Below are 13,140 nucleotides of genomic sequence, written 5' to 3'. Positions count from 1 at the left end.
ATGTTGCTTTTGTCTTGAGGGCTTAAAAGCATAGGCTCCATGAGATGTGGATGTAATTTTGAAAGAGTACATTCAGGCCTGCTGAGGGTATTTGTTATGGGTACTTCATCTAGGACATCTTTGGGGATTAGGAAAGTTACATTTAATTGTCTCAGCATATGTAGGTCTATGTGTCTGCTTTGAGCTGTGTGGGTTAGGTGCAGCATGGGTACGACTGAGATCTTCGCCCCTAGTGGCATTGTATAAATACATCACTTACATACCTTATCGGTTTGGTTGAGAATTAGCTTATCGCCAATAACCATGGGGCAATTTCTGCATTGCCTTTGGATGCCCATATCTCCCTAGCTTTTAACGGATATAGTGGGAAAGCTCATATCCATGGCAACAGGTCCTTTTTTATTGATTAGACAGTTGCAGTAAGAACATAAAGTAATGTTAGGAGAATATGGTTTGTAGCTTTGGGGACAATGCTTGTCATTGCAAACTACTTGCCTTGTGTGTAACAAGGTATTGATGAAATTCCAAGGGTGTATTCACAGCAAAATGTCATCTCAAGGTGTTTGCATCTATACAGTGCACTGTCAAACACTTGAGGGTAAACTAATAAGTAGACCCTGATGATTTATGGATGAAGTATGTTTTGAGATATTCTGAAATTAGGTTAGATAGCAGCTAAACAAAAAGAAATAATTAGCTTTGTCAAGAATGAGGAAAACAGGGGATTTGTCTGATTGGCTGCTGCCTGGCTACTACTAATGCTGGTCTCACCACAGCTTCATGCTGCTGGGATACACTGCTCCTTTGTTTCTTCTATTATCAGAAGAAAAATGGTAGCACCAATCCCAAGTGAGAAGCAGGCCACAGGCTCTTTGGTGATCAACAGCCTTGTCCCAGGTAATGCAGTGGACTATAGATTTGTTGTAGCCTCTTCCTAGAAGATGTTTTCAATAGCAACCAAATCATACCTCTCAACCTGAAAACATCAAAAATCTGGACAAGGCCCATGAAAAATCGGTACAAATCTGTATGCTGTTTAACATCTAATTTACATACATAATTACGTAACCCCACCCACTCCAATGGAATTGTGGGATACCAACTTTCAAATGCAAACTGAAGAACAGACAACCCCAGTTCCATTACCTGGCTATTTTGCCCCATGTACCCTAAACACTAATGTGTGCATACTGTTTTACTTCTACAATGACTATTTGGATTTTATTTTTACATTTTACAGCACAACAATGCACAAACACTAATAGACATCTGGTAAACAATGCAATACTGCCTCACAATGAAAATAGACTTGGCATTAAAACTTCTCTGCCCTTGAAACTCACATTCATTGAAACAGCATTGAAACCCATACCACATCCAAAGAAAATGCATCTGGCCAGTGGTGGATAAAAATTACCTTTGGGCTGTTTTCAAATCATTGGCCCCTTACACACAAAACAAGAAACATACATGTGTTCTTTCTTTTGATACACCTTCCTGACTTTATTAAATTATACTCCTTGTATAATACAGCACACTTGTTAGAGTGCATTTTAAATTTATTGTTTGAGCATTTTTCCAGTAGACTATACTGAAGGCAATGAAACAAAATGCATAAACCAATAATGGCAAAACTGCCTAATTCAGAATATTTCCATCATAAAAGTCTACTTCCACACCCACACTATAAATAGAATGATGGTAGTGTAAGCCATAGGCATCTTACACAGCTTCTCGCACTTATTTTCAACTTCATTTTGGGGGGGGGGCACAAAATGTAAAAAAACAGGGACATATTTAAACATTGCTTGTATAATTTTGTAAAGTTGCTAGAATAAAATGTTGCTTACCACCATGCATTGTACTGGCAAGTCTTGAACACAAGACCCTATGAGCTACAGTCAGAGCAACCTACCACTACTCCAAATCAGCAGCTTCCTGAAAAATAGGAAGACTAAAACTTAATGGTATCATTTAGTGAATTCATTTCTAACTTCTCACCATAGCTCTCAACCTCTTAGCACAAAAAACCTGGACAAAGAAAGTCAATAATGGGGGAATACAAATTCAGTTCTCACTCCTCACCATAGCCCTCAACTCTTAGCACAAAATATCTGGACAAAGCTCACAAGTGGTGGTGGCTAGGGACTTACCAAGGACACATTTTAAACATTGTTTGCATAATTTTGTAAAGTTGCTGGAATAAAATGTTGTGTTACCGCCATGCATTTTATTGGCAAGTCTCGAACCCAGGACCCTATACAATATAGTCAGAGCAACATATCACTATGCCAGATCAGCAGCTTCTTAAACAATAGGAAGACTGAAAGGTAATGGCTATCATTTAGTGAATTCATTTCTCACTTCCCACCACAGCTCTTAACCTCTTAGCACAAAAAACCTGGACAAACAAAGCCAAAAATGGGGGAACACAAATTCAGTTCTCACTTCTCACCATAGCTCTCAACCTTTTAGCATAAAAAACCTGGACAAGCAAAGCCAATGATGGGGGAATACAAATTCAGTTCTCACTATAGCTCTCAACTCTTAGCACAACAAACCTGGACAAAGCTCACATGTGGTGGTGGCTAGAGACTTTAGAATCTTTTTACCCTGTACTCAAGGTACACACACACACACACACACACACACACACACACACACACACACACACACACACACACACACACACACACACACACACTTCACTGCAGATTTAGTTTCCTTCTGAAAGTTAATTCCGACAGGCTGGTAGCCTTGAGGGATGAAAAAACAAAAGAAATAAAATCAGAAATGAAGGGATGCCACATGGGAATCGTGGCACCCCTTCATTTGAATCCGGCAAAAATAAACAAGTAATTCGGCATGGTTGGGAGGTATGAACCAGATCAAGTAGTAAGTCCCACACAGACAGGCATTGAGTCAGTCAGGAATCAATGCTCTTTGCTTCTTCTCCCACCAGGAGCAAAATATAAGCACACATTCAAAGCTGGTACCTATGAAGCAGTTATCAGGCTTTCTGTTGATGCACAGTCTTCAGAAAATAATGTCCCTATGCTCTTTCTCTCACCAGGAGCAAAACACAAGTACTAATCCCAAGTTAACAACTGACAGGAGAATGTGGCCTCTCTAATAATTGGCAGACTTGGACTAGATATTACAGATTTTAAAGGTAAGATGGAAAAAATAAGTTAATTTCCTAAGAGATGCAGTGTGCACTAGCAATTAGATATGAAACAGAGGGTAACTCAAGCTTTAGTGATCTAAGGGGAGAGCCAGTAATTTTAAAAGAGCAAGCTAGATTGGAAGAGGATGGGCACCTATTTTTCTGGATCTATGTAATACAGCAGAATGGTTAATACATTTAAATGAAGAGAAGTGATTTCACAAAATGATAATTTTGTCCTTACTGACAATAGCCAATGATAGAGGAAAAGGAACGAAACATCTGGCAAATTAACATAAGGGACAGGCAATTAAAGAGACAGCTGAGTTTAAAAATGTAAAAAAAATACTGAGTGTGAGGGTATGAGGAAACATAAGTTATGTGTGACTCACAAGAGCCTAAGTGAGCTTTCCCATTAAACCCTTGAGATATTTTATTTTACCACTTAAATAGAAAGTCAAACTCTTAGCTCCACCTTCAGTTCACATGTAATTAACCTTAACTGACCTATTCTGATTTCTTCGTGACACACAAGAGACACAGCTCTGGTCTCGTCCTAGTTTAAATAAGCAATTGAAAGCAGAATACAAGTAAACACAGTGTAAAGAAAATGCACCACAGTATACAAAATAGAAGAAGGCACTGAAGTGATACACATTGCAAGAATGCAGAATTAACCATTCCCTCATAGCAATCTATGGCAGAGTTTGAGGAAGCTTTTCCAGTAAAAGTAATGTCGACCCAGTGAGAGTGAGGCTTCCTGGAGATTCCTAATGAGAACAAATTATTTTACAAGTATCATTTTGGAAGAGCATGTAAGTGCTGCAGTGGAATTAACATTAATATTTATTTTAACATTGATGAAGCCATTTAACTTTGTTGGGAGAGTGTGCTTTTAACACAGACTGAGCAGATATTTGGTGAGACAGCATTAGAATTAACAGTGTTTTGTGAACTGATTTACAGGTAGCTTCCTGCATTTCAAAGTACTTATGATATAAAGCAAGGAATTGATTTTAGTAAATAGGAGCATCATCATATGCATCATGTTCTTTATGTGCAATCCTTGCTTTTCTTGTGTTGACTGGTTACTGCATGCTTATTTTTTTTGGCTGTGAATAAGATAGGCAGCATGAGGTCTAGGAGTTCAATACTGATTTATTTATTTATTTGCAGACACACTGGTGTGAAACACACTCTGTTTGGATTACAACAGTTTATCTGGTACTTAGTGCAGATGAGTAAAGCTATGAGCTGTTAATGAGCAGCTTCCTGTAGTGCAGGGTTTGATTCCCTCAGCCTTCATTTGGCTAGTGTCTGAGTCTGGCCAAGTCACTTCACTAGAATGTGCTCCTGGACTGCCCTGAAACAAGATATTTGTATCTAGCTGGCTCTCCTGTGCAGTTACCAAATGCCTTGCATATTCGTTTGAATACCTGTACCTGTCAGATAACACATAATTATTACTTAATTATATGCTATTTGATTTTGAATATCAGCACACCTCTTGTAGTATAACAGGTTCTGTTGCCAGATGCAGTTTCATTAATCTGAGTTTCAAAAAAGAAAAAACAATACTGTCCCTGGTGCTATGTCTATTTTCAATGTGAGTATTTTGTCCCGGTCCCCTTCAATAAACACATCACACCAAATGACCTTTAATGACCTTTATTAAAACTTCCATAACATAGCTTTGTTCACCAGCTTTATTATTTACAACTGAACATAATATCATTAATTCTAAACACAGCATAAACATCCTTGTAATGTTAATCAGGGCAACTTACCTACTCACCCTGCCCCAGTAAGCAGCATCCATACCTCTGCTCACTTACTTATAAATTGCCATCCTTGTAATTCTAAACAGGGCAGAGTACCTACTCACCCTGCTCAGTAAGCAGGGTCCATACCTCTGTTCCGTTATTTACTTATGATGCAGCATCCCATCTCCCTTCATACACCATTCATTGAATTACCTTCCACCAATTAAGCAGCGCCCTTACCTCAGCTTAATCACACATTCAGCAAGCTTCCTCCAGCTACTTATTTTCCTTTCCCCGGGTCCTTGAAATGAACCTCCAGACACCAGAGAGGGAACAGAAGAGGGCAAGCCTGACCAGGCTGTTTCCCCTCCCTTCTACCCAAAATTGTTCAACCAACTACCTCCCATAACGTGAAAGGTTAAGCCCAAAATCATTCAGTGTACCCATCTTCTGTAAAGCCCTTACGATCCTGCATACCATCCCTGAAACACGTCCTAATGAAACAAAATAGAAATTCCCATGACTCTACTGTACCACCAGGACATCTGATCCAAGAGAATACATTCCTTTTAAACCACTTCCTTCCAGCCACTAATCATGGTCAACCTGAACAGAATGACAACCTATAGCCATGACCCTGTCAACTGTAGCATATCACCTTAGCCCACCAAATTACCTAGTTCTGGCTGTGCAGTAACCCGATTACTGGAGGGAATAATCAAACTCCAAAACTTTAATGCCTAACCCAAAAAGGCAGAAAACCAGCCCCTTTGACCCTGTTCCTGAAAACGCACGTATTTGCAACCATGAGGTACTCTATATGCCCAGCCATAAACACCCCCAATTCACTCATTCTCAACTGACAATCTGGACTAGAACCCAGGCTACCCCACTCAGAACCTGCTAGCAACCATCAAAACTAGAACACTGAACTACTAACCTTCCTTAACCACTGCTTGTCCCTTGCCTTTCCCCCCAGAGGTTCACATCCTCTATTCTATCTCTACCTGTAGTAAGGAATCAAAACCTGACCAACGGCTGCCAAATCTTGCAACCATTAAACCTTTCATCTCCCATGTAAACAATGCACCTGGAAAGTATTAAACCTCACTGGCTTGCAACAGTCATAAGGCTTTAGCCTAATAATTTCCTGTGCTTCTATGAATGTCGTGATTCCACTCATCCCATGGGACCCCTAACCCAGCCCAGCAGTGTTTCCTCTGGCCCTCTACCTAACTCTTCCTTACTTGCCCACTATACCAATGCAATAATCAGCTCCCACTAATTGAACACAGGACTCTAACATGCATTAATAAGGTGATTACTGAGACCTTCATTGTAACTGTTGCCCACTTGAGCTCGACATGTTTAATCTTCTCGCTCACCTCTGCTTCCATCATCTGCAAACTGACCGTATATCGCCACAACTGGTACTCCTGACACCACCATCTACAAAGAAAAGGAACAAAAGTAAGTCTTCTAAACTGTTCCACTTTATACCCACCTATTCCAAACTATAGCAGCAGCATTCCAAAACCCCATCTGCAAGAAAGAAAAAAAAAAGATACATATAAATCACATAAAATACATAACTTACATTCAGATACGTCTTTCAAGACAGCCTATCCTGCCAACCTAGGAAGGAGTATAACACCACCCAACACACCTATGACAAAGCAGCCATAATTAAAACTAAACTTCTAATAACCCTATCAAATACAAATGTGAATAGTACTACCATTTGAGTATATTACAACTAACCCCACACAGAAGGGACATATCAATATCGACAAGCCAGGGTAACCCTGCGATTCCATACCACATCCATAGCACACTGTATAGGCCAAGCTAACTTATATTGCAAAATCATCTGCATATTAGAAACAGGCCCAAAACATGCCATAATCAAGCACACTTGATACTATGCAATTAACCAGTGACACTATGCAATTAACCAGCAAAATGCACATTTAAAAGAGGTTACCTGTCCTCACTCCCCATGCCTTTTTTTTTTTTTGTACACTTATTTAATTATGCATATATAAATCAACTATTGCCTAAATGCCATTCCCTAATAAGGGGTTGACTGTCCATGCATGACAGTTAAACACTCGCAGAGCATGGACCCCTTATGCCTCCCCAGCTTGTTAAGTTCTGTAACCAGATTTAATTAACTGGTACCTCCACTGTTTGTGATACAGACCTTTGTCTAATGCAGGGTGGTGTAAAACAAAACCTTGTCAAAATGTATTAACAGAGTTTAGCAAAATATTTGCACTTGCTGGCGCTGTAGTGATAGGAAGACTAAACTAAGAGAACAACTGCTTTCTTTGAAAATTAACCACCTCCTATCCCACACGAACCGAGCAAGCCAATACCCAACCAATCCTGCAGTAGCAACCTAGGAAGGAGTATAACACCTTCTGAAGCCTACAATGTCTGACGCTTAACTTTTTTTTTTTTTTTTTTTTTTAAACATATAGCGATCTGCAGCCCCAACACATATATCATCCCCCCTGAATCCATGCAGTCTTCCTTGCACACTTAACTTTCTAGCAGACACTGATACTACTTTCCAGAAACAAACAACAATAAGTCTCAACACCCATCTGGACCACTATTCCTATCTAAACATGCCTCCTCTTCTCCACGCATGCGTGCCCAAAGGAATTGCTTACTGGCCTCACAAAGCCCACAAACGAACTACAATGGAACGTCAACAAACACCACTCCTTAGCTGACACTTCACTGAAAACCCTCCTCGTGGATGACACCAACCTCACCCATGGCCCACAAAAAGGTACCAAACTAGCCAGGGACACTTGACTCACCTAAGTGGCAAAACCACTCCAAGGCAAAATGATCACCCAAAGGACATGGAAAGAAATGCACATTTCATTAAACATTTCCACAAAACATTTCCCAAGGATTCAGAAAGAGCCTCACTCATGCATAATCCCAAATCACAGATAAGACTAGCTGTATAACCACTCCAAGCTGTGTGCACCATCTCCACATGTGTACGTGCACCCTGCCATATGATGTCCTGGGGAGACCGAAGGTCATGATCCCTCCAAAACTGGAGCATGTCCACTCCTTGAAAACACAGACCAATCGCAATTTGCCAGCAAAGAGCCACGACACCCCATATTTGCAACATGCAAAATTGAAAAATTGGCACCTAACAAAGTGCAGAGACTTCACCATCTCCATTCCCACAGTTTAAACGAGCAATGCTCACCATACTGACTTACCTACAGAAAAGGATCCAGCCTCACCAGCTACCTCTGGTGCAATGCCTCAAAGGAGGGAACATCCACCAGACTACGGAGCCCCCCACAATGCTGTCTTCAGCTTTCTGTCACATCCACAGCCAGTGCTTGCCATCCTCTCTCACCAAGAGTAGGCTAGCCACTAACCCACTTTCCCCTGTTGATTCACTGGACCAAACCAAGCAAATATGTGCAACAGCAAAGAAAACAAAATGACTGTTCATGGCTGCATAATATTCTCTTATTTTAGCTATCCAGCTATGGATATATACAGACTGCTCATGACTACATCATAATGAAAATGTTTCCCCATCTCTTTCTAAAATATGGACAAAATTAAATGGAAATGGAACAAAAGTAGAGGCTAGCAATTTCATTCCAATCCGCAAATGCTACTCTAAATAGAACAAAGACAAGGCACCATTCTCCCTGCAGCAAACTCCTTGCTCTGATAATATGCTGAAATCAGCACCCGACCCCTGCAACATGAGTCTGAAATGGAAAATTAAACAGGCACCCTCGTGCTCGACAATGTCCAATGGCAAGCAGTAGAACACAAATTGTACATTGCTTCAGAAAATCACAGCAATTATTCCTCTCTCATAGGACAAACCACCACAGTTTTCAAGTAACCTCAGCATCTGGCTAAACAAATTATTTTAGCTTAAAAGCAAGATTACGCAGTTGTGGTCAAATGCTTCAAAACAGCGCTAGCAATAGAAATAGCCAAACTCAATCAGTGCGGATAGTGTTTACTTTTGTAGTAGAGAGATTCACAGAAAATTGTTGGTTTATGTTTAAAGTGTTTCCAGTTTCATCTAACTAATGAACAAACTAAACAGAGCAAATAAAACATATATTTTTTACTTTCTTGGTGTCTAGCTTCTCACTTCAAGCAAGGCCAATGTTTCCAACCATGCCACCGAATGTCAGCCTTAAAGTCAGTCAAGCTACAAAGAGTGAAAAGAAACACCAGACTGTACCACAAAACCATCAAATAAACCAATAAGCAACACTGCTACAAATGTCCGCTGTGCTCCAGCACTCAGAAATGCTAGCAATCGACAGCTTCACAAGACCAACCACTACAGTACCCAAGCATGCCCCCACATCTGGCCAAACTGCTTCAACTAAACAAAATACTCAGTTTCAGCATGAGCGCCTCACAAACAGATCCAGCAATAAAAGTCCTAGCATGTCAGATGTAGCATGTCCGCAGTTACCAACAAGCAGGCCTCCCCTGTCCATGCCAGGCTGTCGCCATCCTGCCGCACCAAGTCTGTCAGGCAAGAAAAGCCAACCAGCCTGCAAAATGACCACTGCGGCTCCCTCCAGCTGCCAAACCACTAATAGGAAACCAGAGTTTTTTTTTTTTTTTTTTTATAACCTACCGACAAACTGCTGGCATGCCGATGCACTCGCCTCCCCACCCAAACACTCCCGGAAGTCGGACCCACGCGGCAGACCAGAAACTCACTCTGGAAGCCCCCACCCCAGTGTCTGAAAGCCCGTGAATACAACCAGTGCATCAACGAGCCCGTGAGTCCATCGAGCGCAGCCCAGCCACCATAGGGCACGAAATACCAGCCAGTCACACAAATGTCCTTCCAAATCGAAGAACCACACCCAATTCACCCCACCGCACACAGCATCCCATGTGATTAGGAAAATTAAAGAAATGGACAGTTACAGAAATAACCCAAAAAAAAAAAAAAAAAAAAAACAAAAAAAGAAAACAGCCTACTTTCAACCGCCTCACAACTGCAACCATCAACCAACCCTGTTGCCATTAGGATCCTCAGTCTGCGGCAACCACCCCCACAGTCCCCAACCCTAAATCCCTCAAAATGGACCACCCATCAATCCAACAATCCACAGACAAAGACACTGTGGCAAACAACAGACAAACACCAGCACCCACCTAAACTTTGACCAACATTATCTACTTCTTCCCTGCCACAAGGCCTACCTGACCACCACAGTAGTACCCCAGGTCGTCTCGGACATGAACTTGCATTGTAGCAAGTTCTTGCCAAAATGTGCTTGCTTACCTAACTACACTTGTCTAAACCTCTTAAGCCCCTCCCTACCCTTATCTCATTTCCTCCCAATCCTCTCAGCCTCCACTTAACCCTTTCACTACCCCAACTCACCTAACACCCCCTAATATCTATCTAAACCCCTCATGAAGATGTCCCAGGACAACTTGATTTGTTGCCAAACTTCATTTGTTTAGTTCATCAGATGGCTTTCAGTGTTTTTTGCTGAAATTTTTTTAATAAAAGTTTTAAAATTAAATCTAAAGAACAATATATTATGCACGCTACAGGTTTGAACTGTTTTATGGAAATTTAGTAGGGACAGACAAGTAATACTGGTTTCACTGTGGGGTTGAGGTAAAGGTCCTTTGCCCTGCATATTGATCCTTTTGACCACTTTGCTCTAGTACTGAGACAGGAAGAGGCTTACCACAACTTCATGATGTACTTTTGAAGTGCCTGCTTTCGTGGTATCAAAGTTTAACCAAGAACCAAACCTGGCAAGGAAGAAAAAACAGAAATGAACCATTCATCTGAAAAAAAAAAAAAATAATTGCCTATAAAAAAAATCTGGTTTACTTAAAGAAAACCTATAAATGCAAAAGAAATCTGTCTTACTAAACAGATACCTATAAATGCAATGGCTTCTTTGATAATGGCAAAAACAAATTGCCCTTGTGCAACACTTCCTACTGCCTGTACTTGCAACTGATGATTTCAATGTTCAAGGTAACATGTCTGGAATAACATTGCAGAATTGTAACAGATCATGATTTAAAAGAAAAACCTCTAAAGGGTTGTTACTGAAATGAGTTTAAATATGTAAAAATGTTAAATATGTATATAGGTAGGAGAGCTTGAATTGAAACAAAAGAATGTTTAGAGGATGTTTGTGATCTAAGTGTAAGGTGTCTGCACACTCAAAGAACTTCAATGTGGTAATAAGTCTATCTATTCAGAAACAGTTTATTGCACATCCATCTACTTAGGTACCCTTCAGTATTAAATATGAACATTTTCTCTACTTTGAATAGTTTCTTGTGTCACTCGTAGGTACTGTCATTGTACTTGGGTTGTGGGTGAAAGTGATTTTAAATAAACATTGCATATGAATGCAGAGTTTTAGTAGTAAATGGTCCTGTAATGCAGAATAAAAGACTAATAAATATAACAAGAAAAACGTGTGTGTGTGTGTGTGTGTGTGTGTGTGTGTGTGTGTGTGTGTGTGTGTCATATCTCTCATCCTCTTAGAGCAAAAAATCTGGACAAAGCCTAAAATGATTGGGAGACAAATGGGGACAGATTTTAAATATTGTTCTTACAAACTTAAAAAGTTGATAGAATAATAGGTTTTGCATTAGCATGAATTTTCTGAAGGATGTGGAGTCTTAAACTCCAATATTTGTCATTATTTAATCACTTCCATCCTCATCTATTTGCCAGAAAGGCACAGATTTTAGGAGGAACCCACCAAAAATATGAGGCAAAAATCTGGACATTCTGCGAAAATCTGTACAGTTGAGAGGTATGTGTGTATGTGTGTGTGCGCGCGCGCGTGTGTGTGTGTGTGTGTGTGTGTGTGTGTGTGTGTGTGTGTGTGTGTGTGTGCGTGTGTGCGTGTGCGTGTGTGTGTGTGTGTGAGTGTGCGTCTGTATGTGTGCACCTCTGTATGTGTGTGTGCGTGTGTGTCTGTCTGTCTGTGCATGTATGCGTGTGTGCACGTGTGTGCCTGTGTGCGTGTGCCTGTGTGTGTGTGTGTGTGTGTGTGTGTGTGTGTGTGTGTGTGTGTGTGTGTGTGTGTGTGTGTGTGTGAGTGTGTATATATGTGTGTGCGTGAGTTTTATGTCCATACATGTCCATGCATCACTCTTTTGGAAAGGCAGGTGGCACCAGAAGGCCTCAGGGCATGCCTCTTTCCCTTTTACAACAGGTGAGTGCTATCTTACCAGATTCACAGAGTCATGCCAAGTCTGCTGTAGGGAAGTAGATGGCTCAGGAAGCATTCCGAGAAGTTCCCTCATACTGTCCTTCAGCTTATTCCATGTCTCTTCAAAGTCAGATAGCAAACATTAGGCATTTCTGTGGTACTCACTACTACTTATCTGTTTTTCTATCTGACAAACTCATTCATATAACTCAAATAGGAAATCAGGTTTGAGAAAGGGGTGCCATTAGTCACTGCAGCTGTAATGTTTTCAGAGATGTTAAGGTCTGTTTTTTATTAGGTGGGATAACTGAATCCTGACACATTTGCTGCATAGTTTGCCAACTTTTCTAACAGAAAACATATGGCATTTGAGAGAGCATTTGTTGACATTCTTACTTTGTTTCATTGTAATCACAGTTACTTAACTCATTTTCACATGTTTATGAGCAACCAGCTGGAGGCATACCTCTCAACTTTTTTTTTTGCTCAAGAATCAAGAACAATTCAAAAATAATGGAGAAGGAAAGACCCAAACTTAGGGACTTTTAAATTATTATTATAATCCACTTAAAATAAAAAGACTGGTTTGGCATTAGCATGTATTTTCTGAAATATGACAAATCTGACACTGGCATTACTGACTGATTTAATTCTCAGTGCTTTAGCACAAAACCAATATTTTATGATATATATGACAAAAATATAAGGCAAAAATCAGGGGAATTCTGCAAAATCAGGGATGGTTGAGAAGTGTGACTATGGGACTTCATCTGGCATATCAGGTAATATTGCGGGATTGTGAATTATTCTGTTTCTGTTTCAGGCATGGTTGATTTAATCACATTCAAGGCCTTACATGCAGTCAGATGATGGAGGTGGTAGGGAAGGTATGGTTTTTCATTTTGGGAATCATTTAAAGATTTTCAATATTCTCTACTGAGATAATCACGGTCACTCAAAAACATGAAGCCTT

This window comes from Protopterus annectens, chromosome 1.part0 (genome assembly GCF_019279795.1).
Source record: "Protopterus annectens isolate FY-2018-M chromosome 1.part0, PAN1.0, whole genome shotgun sequence".
NCBI classification, from domain to species: domain Eukaryota; kingdom Metazoa; phylum Chordata; order Ceratodontiformes; family Protopteridae; genus Protopterus; species Protopterus annectens.
This window is presented reverse-complemented; position numbering follows the sequence as displayed.